Source organism: Ammospiza caudacuta, chromosome 4 (genome assembly GCF_027887145.1).
Source record: "Ammospiza caudacuta isolate bAmmCau1 chromosome 4, bAmmCau1.pri, whole genome shotgun sequence".
Classification (NCBI taxonomy): Eukaryota; Metazoa; Chordata; class Aves; order Passeriformes; family Passerellidae; genus Ammospiza; species Ammospiza caudacuta.
In genome coordinates this window covers 66045680-66064328 of record NC_080596.1, presented here as the reverse complement: position 1 = coordinate 66064328, position 18649 = coordinate 66045680, and positions in this window count along the sequence as shown.

The following is an 18649-nucleotide window of genomic DNA, read 5'->3' as shown; positions in this document are numbered from 1 at the left end:
ATGGTCTCCAAATACAGTGAATTTCCTGCTGATACTTTGATTAGAAAAACACATTAGGAGTTCATTATTTCTAAGCAGGATTTTCTAACATGACTTGTTACATTCTGCTCTAGCTTTTGTCTGCATCTGCTGGTCAAGTCATCCTGTTTTTTATTTCTTCAGGAAATAACATTAAACATTTCTGTAACAGGTGTTATTTCAGTTTAAAAGAATGAATGTTTCCTATCCTGAAGATGTACACAGTACATCACTATAGATAAGCCTTCTCTGCTTTGTCATCCTTGATAAAATTTTGCTTATTTGGGGTATGTTTTTATACCAAGTACATCTAACCCTAACAGAGGAAATATTCCACTGCTGGATAGTGACTATGTTCCTTTGACTAGCTGCCATGATATCTGGGTACTATGATGACAGGCACATTATAAATAGGCATAGATCTCCCTGCCTCTACCAGGCCATTTATCACTTTGTTTGGAAGACCTTCTAATTACTCTGCCAATGTAGGTGGTCACAGTAGCTGAAGGAGTTGCTTTAGGTAGACTACCAAATATCTCATTTGTCTTGTCATCCTTCACATTAAGTGCCTATTTCTTGTAGGGTCATTTCTCTGTGCTCATTCTTCTTTGATAGTTCTGTTACCTTTGACACCATGGGGCACCTACTGCTCCATAAGAAACTCCCACCCTTGGGTTTCTGTGGCACCAGCTCACTGTTTCCTCATCTGGCTGACAGCATTAGAGAGTTAGTGCTGATGGATCCTTTATTTCTTCCCTGTCTCTGCTGGCATCTCTCAAGGCTCTGTCATTATTCCCCTGTCCCTCTTCCCAGTCACTGTCTGGATGTCTTTGCCAGCTGTCCTGGACCCACTTATTTCCCAGTATTAATGACTCTTAAATTTGATCTTCTGCCTGCAGCCTTGCTCTGTGCTGTCTTGCTGGACCCCTCATGTCTCCTTAGATGCTGCATGCACGTGATATAAGGAGGAACATGCAAGTGTCTTCATGGCAGCTGTGCTCTTTAATACCAATTTATGTACATGCCTTATGGTTATTCTGACTATTCCTTTGGTTCTGTCTTCTTCCAAACACTTCCTTCTAAAATACTGTTTCCTCCATCATTGTTCTTCCCTTTACTCTGCCTAATTTTACCAAAATTCTTTTGCAATGGACTGAATTGAACTTGCTCTGACCTTTATTCTCCTCTGGTATTAGCGTCTGTTGTATTTTTTATAAAACTTGTTCCTTAAGGCAATTCCCTACCTCCTTTCTAAATCAGCAAATTTAGCATATGTGTATGCTAAAGTATTTTGAGACTAAATCTGAAAAATGTAGAAGAGTTTATTTGTTTAAAATAAAGTAGACCTTTAAGCCACTTTGGTAAAAAACTTTGACACCATGAATATTTGTGACACTATCAAAAATATTTACTTTATTCCATGGCAGTAAACTGTGTCTCTGTGGCAATACTGTTTATATCTTCATGAACATGATATAAGATTTTCTATTGCAATGTATTATATAGTAATTTCTAATTATTTTCATCCAAAAATGGACAGCTGAAGCAAGCTGTAACATGGGAATGTTGCTTTCCAGACTGAAGCAAAGCTGGTTGCTCTACCTATTTCCCCCCAAAATTATGAAAGAACAGAGGTGAATTTTGAACCTGATAAACACAGAGTAGGGATGTATTCTCAGAGGCTACATCTGACAATTCTTCCAGTTCTGTGGCGGTAGATACAGGAAATGTTTTATTTTACAAATTACTACAGTCACTGTATAAGATAGGCAGAGTTAATTCTGTTTTATGCAGTTATATAGCTTCATAGGAATGAAAACTATTGAATAAATTACTTATCTGACACACAAGCACATCTAGGCAGGTAAGAAGGAGTTTTGTAATTGGTGGTACTGAGTTAGGCCATTTTAAGCACATTGAGTCAGATTTAAATCATCATGTTAGCAGTTAATTCAACAACCAGCTGATCTCCCCTTTGTGGCTATGAAATACTGGAAGTCTACTGGTGATTGCTCAGAGATTTCAAACAGTGGTACTGCTAAGTATTTTCCACTTTCCTCTATTTTTCCTTTCATATTAAAATTGCACTGTGAAGTTGAACACTGAAGATCAGTCATGCAGTGAAAAATAGTGAAAATTTCCCAAGAAGAGCAGTTTTAAAGGGTTGTTCTGAAAGTGACAGCTTTATAACACTAAAACCTGCAGAGCAAGAAGATTTGTAAGTATCAACGCAAACATTATCAACTAACTGCTTGGCATATTAATAATGGAAATAATGGAGGGAACCCCTGGATGTAATGTAATAAACCTGTTTATCATAACTCTGCAGGTTTTATCTTCTCCAAGTCTTAAATGGAAAGTGCTCCAGATAGGGCCATTGATGGCCAGGATAATGGATATTCAGAACAGGTATGTAGCTGCCCTTTATCCAGCATGGGTAAAGAGATTGGCCTCAAGCTCTGACTGTGCAGAAATCAATAGCAGAGCTTACAGTTGTGAAAAAAAAACCTCTAAACCAAAACTCTTGACATGTCCATTAATGAGTACCAGCATGGAGGGTTTATTTATGAGAGACAGGGTAGGAATGCTCTTAGCTGAACTGTGTCCCACCATGACAACCTGATTGTCATTATTCTGTTAGAAACACCTTCTGCTCTCCCTGCCTTAGACTGTCTACAGAAATTTTCCCAGCTTTTAAGATGTTGCTATTAACAAACATTGGACCAAATCCAGCCCAAGTTCATCTTCATTAGCTCTTTAATCTGAGAGAAGATTATAATCTCCTTGCCTAGTGTGACTTTAGTACAATAATCAAAATGGTAGTATATGGTATTTGCGGAGAATACTTGTTTCCTGTTGATATCTTCTTGTGCCTTTGTGGTCTTTTTAAGGAGATATTGGCTATTCCTTACCTATACAGGTGGCAATATTAAATTGTATACTCACAAAAATTGAAATTTCACAGAAATTTGTGAGGACAAGAAACCCGTGGAAAGTGTCCCATACTTTAAATGAAAATGTCAAAGCTTGGATTTCATATTGATTTTACAGAAGTCATTGCACATAAACATTTGCACTTACCTAATTTTAGAATGAGGACAATTACTAAGTTGCACTGTTGAGGTACCTTTTTCCCACTGGTTTGCCATTCATGCTCTTGTTCATCATCAACCACGTTTATTCTTTCTGAATAAAATAAACTTTTATTTCTTTTATGGGCTTGCAATCAATTTGTAGCATGCAATCAATACTTATTCAAAAAAATAAAGATTCCTCATAGACCACAAAATGAGAACTGTGAAATACACTTTTCTGAAAAGTTCTGGAATTGACATATTACAATATACAGAATCTGTCTCACTACCAAAAAACATTCAATCATGCAAATTGCATGTGCAGGCAAATGATATATATGGATTTAAATGGACGTTTAATAATCCAGAGAATAAAAAAGAACATTAATTTAATATCACATGTATGACTGTGACTTATACCTGGACTGAGTTAGCAAATTTTACAGAAACACAAAGGGGAAAAAATTGACAAGAACAATGGAATTAGATTAGATTGAGGCTTAGATTTCAACAGCATAAACAAAAAGATCAAGAGAAAGACCAGTGAAATGTAATCAAAATTCTAGTAATATAAGTGGCAATCTGGGTTGCTAACACAGATGTATGACATAAAGATGCCATACAGCATCACAATTTTTTCTCTTTATGAAAGTCTAAATACTTGAATTATGTTTCTCTGTATGGAAATATGCAGATAGGATTAGGAAATACTATCAAAAACATCTAAAGAGGTTTTCTGTACATCCATTGAGATTAATTAATTAATTAACATCCATTAATTCCTTTTTGTGAAGGATAATGGGACTCAGAACCTTCTATTCAATGGAATGTATTTTCATATATAATTAGGTTTTGGTCACATTGACATTAAAAGCAAATCTCCTACTGATTTTGGAATATGGAATTTAATCTATGTGGTATGTTCAGTCATCTTCAGACAAAAATTCTTGTGTGCAGTTCTGGTCACTGCAATATGAGAAAGACATTTTGCTGTTGGAGAACATCCAGAAGAGGGCAACAAAGATGGTGAAGGGGAATATGAGGAGCAGCTGAGGGCACTTTGTTTTTTCAGCCTGGAGGAGACGGAGTGGAGACCTCATTGCATTCTAAAACTTCCTCACAAGGGGAAGAGGAGAGACAGACACCGTTCTGGTGTCTGTCTGTTCTTCCTGGTGACCAGTGACAGGACCCAAGGGAATGGGCTGAAGCTGTGTCTGGGGAGGTTTAGGTTGGATGTCAGGGAAAGGTTCTTCCCCCAGAGGGTGGCTGGGCACTGGAACAGGCCCCCAGGGCAGTGGTCACAGCACCCAGCCTGACAGAGTTCAAGAAGCCTCTGGACGATGTTCTTGGTGTGACTCCTGGGGATGACGCTGCAGGGCTGGCACTCAGTGATCCTTGTGGGTCCCGTCCGACTCAGCGTAATCGGTGATTGCTGCCTAACAATGGCACTCCCAAAATGTCAAATACACAATTAGGTAAACTAGGAAAACTTGTCCCAGCTGTACAGATTCCATCTTAATGGAGACTCCGAGGTTGCTCTTGTGTAACAGAAGGGCAGATTTACCGTATCACACTGAGAGATCCAACCGGCCCTACACAAACTACACTCTAAACAGGTATGTCTGAACTAACAAAAGGGCTCAATTTCAGTTCCAATTTCTCATTGCAAAAGAAACATTTGAATTTTAGTGTAGTTTTTCCTCATTATCAAACATATACTTTTTTTCTTTAAGCTAGGTACAGGACAAGGAGAAGCACGATTAACAGTCCAGCAGCACATGCACTGGCTTCCCCAAAATAGGTGGATTAAGACAAGAAGAAGAACTTTTTTGGTATAGAAACAGATTTGTGGTTAAAGCCTCTAAGGAATTATTAAAACCCTAATGAATCTTTTTCATTAACATCCACAGTGTCCTTTTAAGTGAAATAATTTCAGAGTTGCAGTGCAAACCAGTTAAACAAATTGCTAGTTGGGAAAAAAAATCCAAGTCTGTTGGCAGGTCTTCTGTTTCAGATGCCTACACAGACACACAGACAGATATATATACATATATATGTATTTATATATATATATATGGCAATGGGTGGTGGAAGATTTAAGCAATATTAGGTTATTTTAGGGAGAAGTGGTGGTTTAAATTTATGCCCAGATGGTGAAAACTTATGGCTGTAGTGCAGATATGCCAGGCTACACTAGCAAATAGATGTCCCTCTGCACCCCAGAGTAGCAGAGAATAGATACTTTAAATAGATCATTTTCTGTAATAGATCAATACTCTGTTGTTTTACAGATTCAGGTACATACAGTGGTTTTGCTGTTAAAAAAATCAATACAAATATAGTGCCATCTTTGCAGCTGGGACCAGTGCAAGGGAGTAGGATGTTAGAGCAAAGTTTCTTCTTCAGTTCACCTCCAGCCACTCCACTGCTTCTCTAAAATCTCTCAAATTTCATGAAATTCTGCAGGACAAGGAAAGTGTTCTCTGCTCCACAGAGTGAATGCCTCTCACCCTTGGAAATTAAAAAAAACCCTAGCTCTTCAGAAGGCTGTGGTTATTACTTGTAGGAGGCTAAAACTAGGGGCTGGTTTCACAGTGTCCAGTTTTTAATCTGAAATCTTTTGCATAACTACAGCAACCATGCAGCATATTCACATTCCAGATATCTGTGACAAAGAGGGATGTCTCTGCTGTTACCTGATTTGTTTTTGTTGCACACAGAACTGATGCTATCCCACTGCATGTTTTGTAAGTAATTTATAAACATTGCTTATAAATGATTAAAACTAGGTTTTTGGAAAACCTTTTGTTTAAGTAAAGACATTTTTCATATCATAATAATCTTCTCTATTACAACTCTTATACAGGTGCACAGAGTTTACTTATTTAAAAGCATAGATTAGGACTGAGGGAATTAAAATAGTCTTTCCATGGCTAAAATTGACTATGGAAAGGATGTAGCAGAACACTGCCACCTCCAGTTACAGACCATGCACAGAATATACTGAGTGTATTATTCGGTCACTTATTCAGAATTAATGGTAAACAGGCATGAGCTCTGGCAAAAGGCTCAGGCTGACTGCCAGTGGAGAGGCACACACACATTTTAGCCTTTGATTACAGCTGATTTATTTAAAAAAAAACAGTAAAAAACTGATACCACATAAAAAAAATAAACCATCACTCCCCACATCCTATTATAATCAAATTGCCATGTAAGAAAAATTCCTATTACTAGGGACATTCAATTAAGGACTCTGATGTCTAACTTCAGGGTTTTCCCTGCTCAGCTTACATTGAGTACAAGGAAAGGGAATCTACCTTCATGTTTTCCTATGTCCTTGCTTTCTACTTGTCTAGGATGAACTTCTCAAAGAGTTCTAAAATTCTGTGGGGTAGCCTATGATGTGTGAAAATGTGCAGAGGGAGGAACATCCAGGCTGAATTATGAGTGCCCATGACCCAAGAGAGGTGGAGGTTTAGACTGAAAGGCTGTGCTAATGTGAGATGCTTTTTTTGGCCAATGTGAAGAGATAAGTGTCATCCAAATACTGTAAAACAAGGAGAGCAGATTAAGTGGTGAGGATGATGATGGCTGCTGCTTATCACTATACAGGGGGTGAAAAGACATGAGATAATACCAGTAAAACATACGAAGTGTGAGAATACATCTCCTGAGTGCCAGGTGAAAAAAAAACCTCATCAAGTTTCTGTACCTAATATCTCATGATGTCTAGAGCAGAATTTCTAACCTAGGTTCCAGCTAAGGCTTATTGCTGGCACCCTGTCCTCCTTACCTCTCCTTTCCATCTCACCTCCCTTGACCACACTCTTGAGATCTTCTGTCTTCCTGCTTCAGCCACTAACCCATGCTACATACAACTCTGCCTTCTACATGGGATTGATATTTTTTCCTCTGTCACTTTTCCAGTCTTAGCTCTGAAAGTGCTTCTTGCCTTTTCCTTGGCTAAAATTGCATCAGAGTTTACTTCAAACATGTATTACCTGTCAGATCAGGCACCAAGCTGTAACACTTGTTATTAGTACAGTCTCATGTTCTGTGGATGATTTGTTTGAAGAGAAAGTGACAAATTGAATGAAGCTGAAAGAAAAGCAAAAGTTATCAAGAGATGAAAAAAAATAAATTATCAGTTAAGACCAGGAGAAAAGATAAATATGCATGGCCTGACTAAGTGATATCTTGCTGGAGGAGAGGAAACAGATACTCACAGGTGTATGAATAAACACAAAAGAAAAAAAAAATATCCAGCACAGCACTTGGAAACAGTAGCAATAGGGAAGAAAAGAAGGAAGAATATTGAGATTAAATGATATATATTAGATAGGGAAATTGCCTTCCAAGTTGGAGTCTTACAATAATATTAACATTCTACTTTTAAAACAATTTGTGGAATATAATTAATCTTTAAAAAAATCTTTATCTTTAAAGACAAAGCCATTACCATTTTGCACCAATATATGATTACATCATTTAAAACCTTATCACTGCCTGCATAAATGAGAATTATTCTCCAAGAGGAGAACAAGTAAGAACAACCAATGAGCTAATAGTATGGAATATGTTTCCCTATGTCTCTGGAAGAACCTCAGGTGGTTTTCTCATTGAAAATAAGCATACTGTAAATGCAATTATGGCAAAAGAAGGGCAGAATTCTTTCATCCAAAACAAAAAAAAAAAAAGAAATATTTTGGGGAAATATAAATATTCAAATTTAAAATCTCCCCAAGGAAATATTTGACTTTCCTTTACAAAATGAGGTATATATTTTCAAATTGTCCTGACTTCAAAAATTGCAATAACTTAAAATTACCTAAACATTGAAATCGTATACTCTAGATCACTCCCGTCCTTTTTGTTTGTTTGTTTTAGCTTTATCTTTAGGCTAATAAAATAATTATTTATGCATATCTACTTCCACAAAACCAGTGCCTAATACTGCCAGAGTACACCTCAGACCAGATTTCTTTTAATGATTCATAAACAGTTGTTGCAGACAGCACTCCTATATTTATAGAATTAAAAACCAAGAGATCATAAGTCCATCCAAGTTTATCTTCAGTGAATCGCAGGCTCTTAAATTTCATTAACTTGCCTGATATATATCCAAAACTCATCCTTCACTGAGGTGTATCTTCCAAACTACACTGAGTGCTGATGTGAAGGCAAGAGGTGCAGAATCCAGACCTCCTGGTAATTTGTGCCAATATTTAATTGCTTGCACTGTTAAAAACTGTGTCTGATTTCTCATTTGAAATTATCTCTTTTTATGCTTCTCCTCACCAGATTAGAGAGCTCTTTGGTACCTGGTATATTTTCCCATGAAGGTACCTGTACACTGTAATCAAGACACCTCTCAATCTTGTTTAGGCAGACTGAGCACCTTTAGCGTTCTCCAGTAAGACATTTTCTCCAGCCCTCAAATCATTTTTGCAGCTCCTTCCTGAGCTCTGTGCCATTTTTCACTGTCCTTTTAAAGAAGTGGACACTATCACTGATGAAATATTCCAGTAGCTGTCTCACCAGTTCCTTATGCTCTTTGCAGTACTTATTCATCCTCTGAAGAAAGGCAGAGCTAGTCAGAAGGCACCATCTGGTGAGGAAGTCTGACTGGTAGGGGGCAGATTTAAATACTTAAAGAGTAGCAGAGGGGAGGGTGGAATGGGCAAAGGACATTTAAAGACTGACTTGCTAGACTATGATCATTTTTAGTTTCCCCAGGAGGTTAGTGAATTCTTCTCCCTTGGACTGCTATTGCCTGTGTTTAAAAAGGTGAACAGCAGCAGACTATAAAATATGGAAAATGAAAATTTCATTGGGATTACACATGGATGAGAAAAATCAGCATCTGCCTGCTGGAAAACACAGGATTAATGGGGAGAAGGCAAGCAGGGAAAAGGAAAAAAAGGAAAAAAAAAAGGAAATGCCACGATAGCCAAATAAGTACAGAAAAACTGCACAGAAGAATATAAATGGGAGGGGGATTCCATGGCCCTGATCAATGTTGTAACCTATATTTAAAAAGCACTGGATTACTGAAGTCTCAGAATGAAGCTTCAGTATTGAAGCTAATGCCCACACTGCAAAGCCAACACCTGACAAGGGACACTAAAGATTTTGCCCCACTCAGCTCTGTAAATGGTATTTCTTAGTGAAAGATCCTTTTTTAGAAGCTTATAAAGCTGTTGAGTAAAGAAGAGGATGTAGAACCTGGAGACTGTTTACTGATGCACCCAGCTGCTCCCAGCTGCTGGGGTAGCTCATAAGAAAAAGACTGCCAGACAAGCATGAAGCTGGTTGTTGAGATCAGAGGCAACAGTCTGAGTTGCAGACATAAGAGGCATGCAAGTGCAAGAGAGAGCTTTCGAGTGACTCTCAGAAGCTGCAGAAACCAAAAGCACTCTCTTCTCCCCTTCTGCAAGGACTTAAGCATTTGTCTCTGGCTCTTCACTCAGCCATGCTTATTGATTCCTTTAGCATCTGTAGATTTGGTTTGTACAATGTAACTGAAGAATAAACTTGAAAAGTGCATGACAGCTCTAGTTGTTGCAGCATGATCCTGCTTACTACAGTGGAGATATTAGTCCAGGCAAAAAAATACTGCCTGAGCTCTTCACTGACTCTGTATCTGCAGTAACACAAGCAATGGTTTGTCACTTTTTAAAGTCATCCAACAATCAGTAAGAATCCATTATAAAGGATACAAAGTATATAAAAACATGGTTTTGAACTCTCTTTATAAAATTATGTTTCATATAATTTCTTATACTCTCAAGAAAGAAAAGTGCAAACCACTGTAATACTGTTGTGGGTTTCTGACTTTTTTATAGAAACATTGAAACCCCTAAGGCACATACAGTTGATTGTTCCTGAAAAATCAAAGCTTTACTTTGTTGCTTAAGCCTTTTACTAAAGTTCCCATAGCAGCTGTCCATATAAACTTTAATATTCCATACTAACAAATTAGGCAACAAAAACAACATCAATAAAAAATTACACTTTAGCTGTGAAGGCAGTGAGTGTTTCCAAGATGTCAAAACTCTTCCTAGGCCTATCCCAATGGTGCTCCTGAGGGAATAAAAAAGGATGACTAACATGGAAGTGTCTTAAAGGCTTCTTAAACACTGAAACAGAAGAGACATGGTGTGAGATGCAAGACAAGGAGCCTTTGCAGACATTCTTTCCCTGTTTTGCAAACAGCCATTGCAGAAGAATATTTCCCCTTTGATTGACAATTAATCCCTTGAGCCTACCACTAGCAAATACTTGCCACACAAGCCCAATTCCCTCTGGATTTTCTCTCTAATTCAAGATTGTTGCAAAAGCCCTATATTCTCATATTCCAAGTCACTGTTACACTGTGTAAGTGTTCCAGGATGCACAATTTGAAAATAGAAAACACAATTACTATAAATATTAGGAAGGTCTTTACTTTCAGGTGTTATTTTTACAAAGTAAAAGTAAGTGACAGAGGATCCCTTCTTTGAGGGAATAACAAGAAAATACACTTAACTGTTAGATTATTGTAAGAAAAGGAAATGTAAATTTTTAAGCATCTATCATAATTGTGATAAAATTGATTTTTCTTTCAAGAACTTCATTTTCTTATATTTCCTTTTTTCTGAAAACAAATTGTTAGAGAACTCTAAAAAACGTCATGTAGTTAGTCTTTTGTTATTCTAGCATGAAGAAATAAAAGCTGTGGGTTCTTTTCCAATTTATATATTTTAACTTGTGTTATATCCAGACAGATGCAGCATTCTTATAGAAGTGTACTGCTTTGCACTTATTTTTCTACTTGATAATTTGATTTTTTATTTCCAAGAAATATAATCGTTCATCTTTTTACTGGGCAAATTATTCCACCATGTAATAGAATTATTAACTCCTCAAAAATCTTCTGTTCAAATATCAGACTTGCTTCAATAGGGATAAATATCCTTAATATGTTTGAAATGGTAACATTTTGTATTTAATTTACAGCTACTATACAAGTTCACCAGATGACTTTCTCATTAGAGTTTTCGAAAGATGCAAACCATGCGTTCAGGTACATATTCATTTCCTCTGATATGAATGTTTATTTCAAAATGTCTGTTAGCAGCAGGAATGTGACATTGCACATACAGAGTAAGCACAGGAGAGCAGAAAAATACAGGTACTATTCCTGTTATTATCCCATCTGCATTTTGACCTTAGCTAAATTACACTGAACTTGTGCTACCTCAATTTCTTTAGTTTAACATTGATATCAAGATATTTCATTCCCTGTGTAACAAAGCTAAGTACTTCTTTATATAAAAATGTGAGAACCCTTAGCAAAATTGATTCAATGCAAATAAGCTAATGCAATGCTATGGTTGGGAATCTGAACAGAGAACTCTCAAAAACTGCAAAGGCAAACTCCCACAGCAATTATAAAGTAGGTCATATTGAACGTATGCGTTAATGCATGGAGGGGCATATCCTTACTCAGTAAAAATTGCAGTGCCTTTCAACAACCAGGCACACTTGGGTTCAAACCCAATGCACTGTTTTCATAGCCTGAAAGTTGTATTTTCATTTAACAAGACTGTGTAAGAGATAATGCATTGTTTGCATTATATCCAATCGCTTCTGATACTGTGCTCTATTGATCAATGTTTTATTTCCTTTCATATTGACATTGTGGGAGCATATACGTAAATCTGCAATGACACTACTTCGTTTGACATTGTAATATTCCCTGTACAGCTGCATTTATATCATTTGCAGCCCTTTAGAATGACAATAACTCCCATGAAATCAAATGATGAGCTATTATTATCACAGAAACATAATGAAAAATAACTAGCTTGGAAGCTGGATAGTAATATATTAGCTACCAACCCAAGCACTTCAAAATACAGTTGTTTTTTTTTTAACACAGTATATCCTAACTAAGTTTATCTTCTCATTTTTTCTTCTATTTGCACTTATAAAAATCTGCCTTGGAAGAGATCCATTTGTCAGTAATTGTCAAATGAACATAAGGATGATTATGTCACAGGTCTATCTAATTAAATGGTCAACAGCAGACACTTAGCCAGATGAGAAGCAGAGCATTAATACATCCCAGGGAAAGTACTCAGGAACATCTGAACATCTTGGGATAAAAGTTGTACCATCACTACAACATCTAATAGCTTTCTCTCAAATTTTGTAATACCCTTTAAACAAATTCTCATAATTTTTTCCAGTAGTATGCTCTGCCCTAAGAAGAAATATGTTTCCTGTTGTAAATTAAAAGAAAAATCACTTTTTCTGGAATATAAATTCATGAATAAGAAGTGATAGATATCTAAATACAGATGTTTATTCTAATAAACTGAACTTATCTCTCAATTACAGGAAAGATATATGTCTATGTGGAAAAGCTTAGCCAAACTGTATTACATATTAACTTAGTTTTTGCTAACAGTGATCCTGTATATAATCCAAAGAAAGCATTTACAATGTACTTAAAGGGCTCGAGTTTTTTAAAGCTGTATTATCTTTAAAAAGTGGAGATATAAATTAAAGCTGTCTCAAAGACACAACACTACCACAGCATTTTTTAATGATGTGCCTCTGTGGATTCAGTACATTTGCTTCTGAAAGGTAACTCCATATGAAGCATGTTGATTAGAACTGATATCAAACTCAATGATGTTTTCTGATATCCACATCTGATGAATTTAAATTCACTATTTTCATGAAAGACTGTTTATTCATCATAAAGGCCAAAATCCCTCCTTTTTATTAGTGAATTTTTTCCAGCAGAGTTGTCATTGTCTTTCATCTTGTACAATAAAAAAAAATACCAAAAAACAACAGAACCAAAAAACTAATTCTGATGTGGGGATTACATTGTACATGTAAAAATAATTTTCTGCAGGAACTCTTTAAAGTGCAGGTGAGCAGTAATTGCCTCTAACTATTTGGCCACCTAGGTGTGATCTGGAGATTACAAACTGGTTAGCTGTTGGGATCCCCAGTTTTTGCTTCCACAACTGAGGCAAACAGCAGCAAAACTGAAAACTCCTGAATTTTACTACAACAATCCTGTAGTACTGCTAAGCAAAGGAGACAGTATGTCTGTAACAAAACTGATCCTCCGAAGAGGTTTCTAGCAGGGACTTAATCGTGAGCTATCTAGCAGTAGTGCAGCATCCACAGTGCCTGATTAATTAGGTTATCCTCTCTGAGGGAGCTAAAGCCTCCCACACTGAATCTCTCCTCTGCATAGCAGCAGCTATTCTTGCTCTGCAGTTGCTAATGCTTTTGAAAACTAACAGTTCACTGGGGGCTGGTTACTTCTGAATCAAAGCACATCCCAGGTACTGTGTGAGGATGTGAAATACTGGCTAGATCCCAGTTCCCCAAGACCTGAACAAGCTGCTGCACCAATCAGTCTAGCTCTCCTCTTTCTAACACTGCACACAAAGCTCCTGTTTATTACAGTCCTTTCCCCTGGGAGAGCTGATCAATCCAGAGGCATCTAGAAGCTAATGCATAAATCTGTCTTTTAATATCTTTTTTTAAATCAAAATCCAGAGAGTGGCAATGAAGAAAATCACTCACAAAGTTTTGTTGCAGAGATCCTCTTCTGTTGTTGTACTGGCCAGGCTTCCCATAACCCTCATTATTAGGATAGGAATTACTACCCTAATTCCAGTAGTAAGTTTCCCAACACAAGCTCACAAGCTCACAACTGTGGAGTATTTTTTCACTGAAGATAATTTTGATGGGAAATTACAGGACATTTTGGAAAAAGAAAATGTTCTTTCATAATTTTGCACTGCAAAACTGCAGTTTAAGAGTTAAAAAAAAACCAGCTCATTTTCAGGGGTTAAACCATTCAGATTAAAGGATTAATGTGAAAAAAATATGTATAAACTTTGACTAACAAGCAAATATTGCTACGAAGTGGTAACTGTAACTTCTATTGTCTAAACTGTCTCAGATACTTTTTCTAAGAAATTATATCTGCTCTTGTCACAATGGGGACTTATATTACTGCATTTAACTGGAACTTTATGGAATCATACTTGTGTCTTCTGGACTTTTTAAAATTACACTAATAACTGATCAAAATATTGTACTATCCCAGTTATATCTTTATGATTTTAGGAGTTTCTCTGTTGTTTATTTTGTTTGTGTTGATTTGGGTTTTTAAAAGCTTTGAATGCCTCACGGTATTCGCAACAAATTCAGCTTGATTTTAATGCTTCTGCAGTGACTACTGCAAAGCTTCTTAACTTTTACACTATAATGCAGTCAATGTATTTATAGTTCTTGAAAATGTCACATGGCAATGTTATGCCAGGGACAGCACATCTCAGAGACTCCTTAATATGTCTGCATTGTTGTATTCTATTTGTAGAGGCATTTTTGTCAGCAGCGATGAAGAAACAGAGCTGCTGCTGCAGCTCTTCCAATAACATTCAAGCTTATAGTTGACCCAAGGGGCTCACATTATGACATCCATATTTAATTTAACAATAAATCATATTTTCATGGACTAGAGTATTGCATTATAACCTCACTGTTTTATGTGCAAGGGAATGCAGCAAAAGCAGGCTTGTAAGTATCTACAATACAGACTAAATGTTTAGTTCACGAGAGCAAGGTTGGAGTGTACAGTGACAACAATAAATAAAAGGTTTTATAACAATTCTTAGAAGTCTGAGGCAAAAAGGACATAAAAAGCTATCCAGAAGAGACTGCATTTAACTTGAAGTTCAATTTTTAAAATCTTAACTGCAGCACCTTGCTTACTGTCAGTTCTAGTTCTGCTCTGCACTTCCCATTGCAGTCAGCATTCTCTGTATCTCATTTTCTCTTCTGCTTCATTCAAGCATATTTAAGGAGAAAATTAACACCATCTGAATCTTGAGCTTTACCCATCCTTTTCTCCTCACAATCATTTCTCCTTTTTGCCCTGCATCTTTTACTGCTGACCTTCTAGCTGAATCCAAATTAAATGTTCATATGTTTCCTATTTACTTCCAAATCTAGTCCTGCTTGTTCACATTTATTCTTGCTCATCTCCCTCTTATTTGCCTCTGCTCATATCACATCACATCATCCTCAATTTCTTTACTTTCTATTTCTACTAACTTCCAGGACCTACTTCCTGCAGCAGTCTGCAACCTAAAAATAATTTAATTCATTTTTTCCTCCCCATCAGCATTATTAGTAATCTTTTACCAGCCAGACTATGGAATACCTTCATTGCTCTTCTCTGTCAGCTGGCACCACTGCTCTCCTCCACAGACTTTATAAAACTACATTATCTTTCTTAGAAGGCTCCACTTTTCAAAACTAAGTACTTTCAAATACCTTTTTTTTCTTTTTTGGCAGCCTTGATCTTTGGCCTAGACGTCATCCTTAACACACATTACATAAAATTAAGAAAGAGCAACTGTAGTAAAAAGCATTTGACTACTCTGACCCATGTTCTCTTTTTACCTCTCATCCAGATTTTTGTTCTTCATCTCTTCATGCATTGTATCTAAATTAGATTTTCAGTTCCTTGGGGTAAGAAGACATCACTTTCATTTATCTGTAAAGCACCATGCATGCTTATGGCTCTTTTGAGGTGCTAAATATGTATATCCACATTTCTTAAAATATTGATGTTTTTATCTATTCATATATTGCAGAAGCAACATGGCAGCAGTTGCACACATTTATAATAGCAATGATATGATTTATAGTAGCTGCATGCTGCTCTCTATTTCCTAGTTCATATTTACATTGCTCATTCTGGTCTTTTTAACTAACTAAAAAATAAAAATCTCAATTTTCTCTGACATTGTTGATTTACCAATTAAGGACAGCTCCTGACCTCCAAAATCGTGTCATTTAAATGGTCCTGATGACAGAAAAAAATTTAGGAATTTGGGCCATGTAGCTTGCGAGGCATTGAAGTGCTCTGATTTTCAGAGTACTAGAGCATAACTCTTTCCAAAACACAAGATCTTGAAAATGGAAGATCCTTATTATTTTGAAAATTTTGGATGAAAAAACTAAGATAACCAGTGTAAATATGTATCTTAAAAGTGAGGAAGGTTTTTAATTAAAAAAAAAATTAAATGGTGATACTATCAATCTAATTACAACATAGTAAAATATTTCTAATAACAACTGCAGTAACAAACTGTAAATAATAGTAGTTCTTTGTAGTCAAGCATGTTTATTTCTTGGTTAGTCAAAAAAGTAAGTAGATGTTTAAGTCCCATAGCAGAATCTGCACAGTCTCCTGTCATGACTCAAAGGCCCTTGCATGAGTGGGTCTGCACTAATAATTTCAAAATTTAGCTCAAAAGATAAGGAATTATCACAGAGTAGGCACCGTATGCAAAGCAATTAAACTTTTATGCTTCATGTAACACTTAATAAATGGTTAAGCATTTAAGCACTGAATAAAGTGAACATCTTTAAGTGTCCTGCTTTGTATCAATCTGAGCTGAAAACTTGAAATGGGTTGTTCATTCGTGGGTCATTACATGTGGAGTGGCCTTGACAAATGTTTACTCAGAGTAGTGGGCACAAAGTCACATGGGGATAATGTTACTGCCATTTCTTCACAGAGTGCAAGCAGCTGATGGGTTTAAGAGCTATATTATCTTTGTACAGAGGGACCCATTTCAGCCAGCATTCCGCCATGCTATTTTACTGGATAAAATGATAAACTTCATGTCAACCTGCAAATATAACTAAACCTGTGTAAGGTTGCACTGATTAGACTCAGACCACATACACATTTAAAAGTATTTTTGGACTGAAAAAAATGATAAAGGCAAATTTTACTCAACTCTTGATATTTTCCAATAAGCATCCACCTCCAAGCTAGTCCCATTTATTTGTTACTATGCATAAAGAGAACTGTGTCAACAGATGCATTACAGTGGGATTCATCAGACCTACCCTAAATATTTACTTCAGGAAAAGCCGTTGTACATTCTCAAACATTGTCAAAACAAATAGATTTGGTAAATTAGTTCAATTTCATTGAAGAGTGAGAATTCTGTGTTTCTTAATTTCTTTGCATCTTCAGAGAAAGTCAAATCCAGATATCTTGTCTACAAACCTAAAAGTAAACAAAACTCCTTGATAAAACTGTTGTCCAATGCCAACTAGTTTCCAGACATGGCTTGGGGTCAGATATGGAACAGCCCAGGAGGTGCTCTCCAAAGACAGCTGGTAGATGACCAGTCTGCTTCAGACAGAAAGAGAAACAATTCAGACAGAATTGGTTTCAGTGCTGGAAAAATGAACAGGAAAAAGGTCCTGTTCATCTTCTACTTAGTTGAAGAAAAAGAGGTAGTTGGCATGGAGTTTTGGATAATTGCAACTCTAAATTAAAAGGAAGAAGATAGAAAGACAGCTTTTAAGTGAAACAGTTTTTTAACAAAAACAGGGTTTTTAACAAAAGGATAAAAAAAGAATTTAAACAGCAAAAGTAAAAATTAAGCATAATAATATAAAAGCGGCCACAAAAAACTATTGAACTATGATATGACTTTCATGACTGTGATCACTTTGGACAAATACAATAGGGCACTAGCTGTTATCTAAATGAACTGGCATCTTAAAATGCATTTCGCTTGCTACATAGTGAGAAGATCTACTTCCAGTAAATTACTACAGAGAAGACTACCAAAAGAAGAGAGGTAAGGAAGGAATTTCCAGAATGTTGGAAATGGGGCCAATACAGAAACTACCTGTAAAGCATAAAAACAGAGCTTTGCCAGTGTTGAACAGTTTTAAGCACCCTTACACGAAGGCAGAGGCTGAGTTATAATGACTTAATGGCTGTGTACAGGAATTAGTTGTTACACAGACCTCACTGTGTGTGGGAGGTTGTATTCTGTGAGGATATAATGAGATGCAATGATCAGATTTTCAGGGGCACTCAACTATACATCCTAAGAAGCATTAATGATAAGCACTTTTTAACGTGGTTGCTCTGCTCAATGAAGAACTTTGACCTTACAAAATAAGTTTAGGAACAATGTATATATAGAGCACCTTTTCTTTTGCTTCCACACCAAGACTAAAACTACTTGTTTTCCTTTCAGCTAAACATTTTTTCTAATCACACCACTTTACTCTGATTTACATAAGTTTTAGCTTCAAGAATCATTGGTCATTGCTGAATGCAAATAAGCACATACTAAAATTATATTAGTTTTACACAACTGATCTTTCATCATTTTAAATTTTTCTGTAAAATCAGTCTGAAATACTCCCATCATTGACTGGCATCAAGTAGAGCAGGGTCACTTTGCAAAAACCCATTCTCAGTGATGTAAATTATAGGGTTATTATATGTATCCTAGAACCAGAGAAAGAAAAAGTTTTATTCAGAACAGATGTAAGAAAGCCCATAAAATCAGATGCATTACCCTCTATCTTTTCTAAGCTACAAACTAAAACTAGTTTTCATCAAATTGCACTGACCCTATTAACTTAATTTCCCATGAAGTGACCTTTTATGACTAACAATGGAAAAGCAAAACTGTGCAAATACC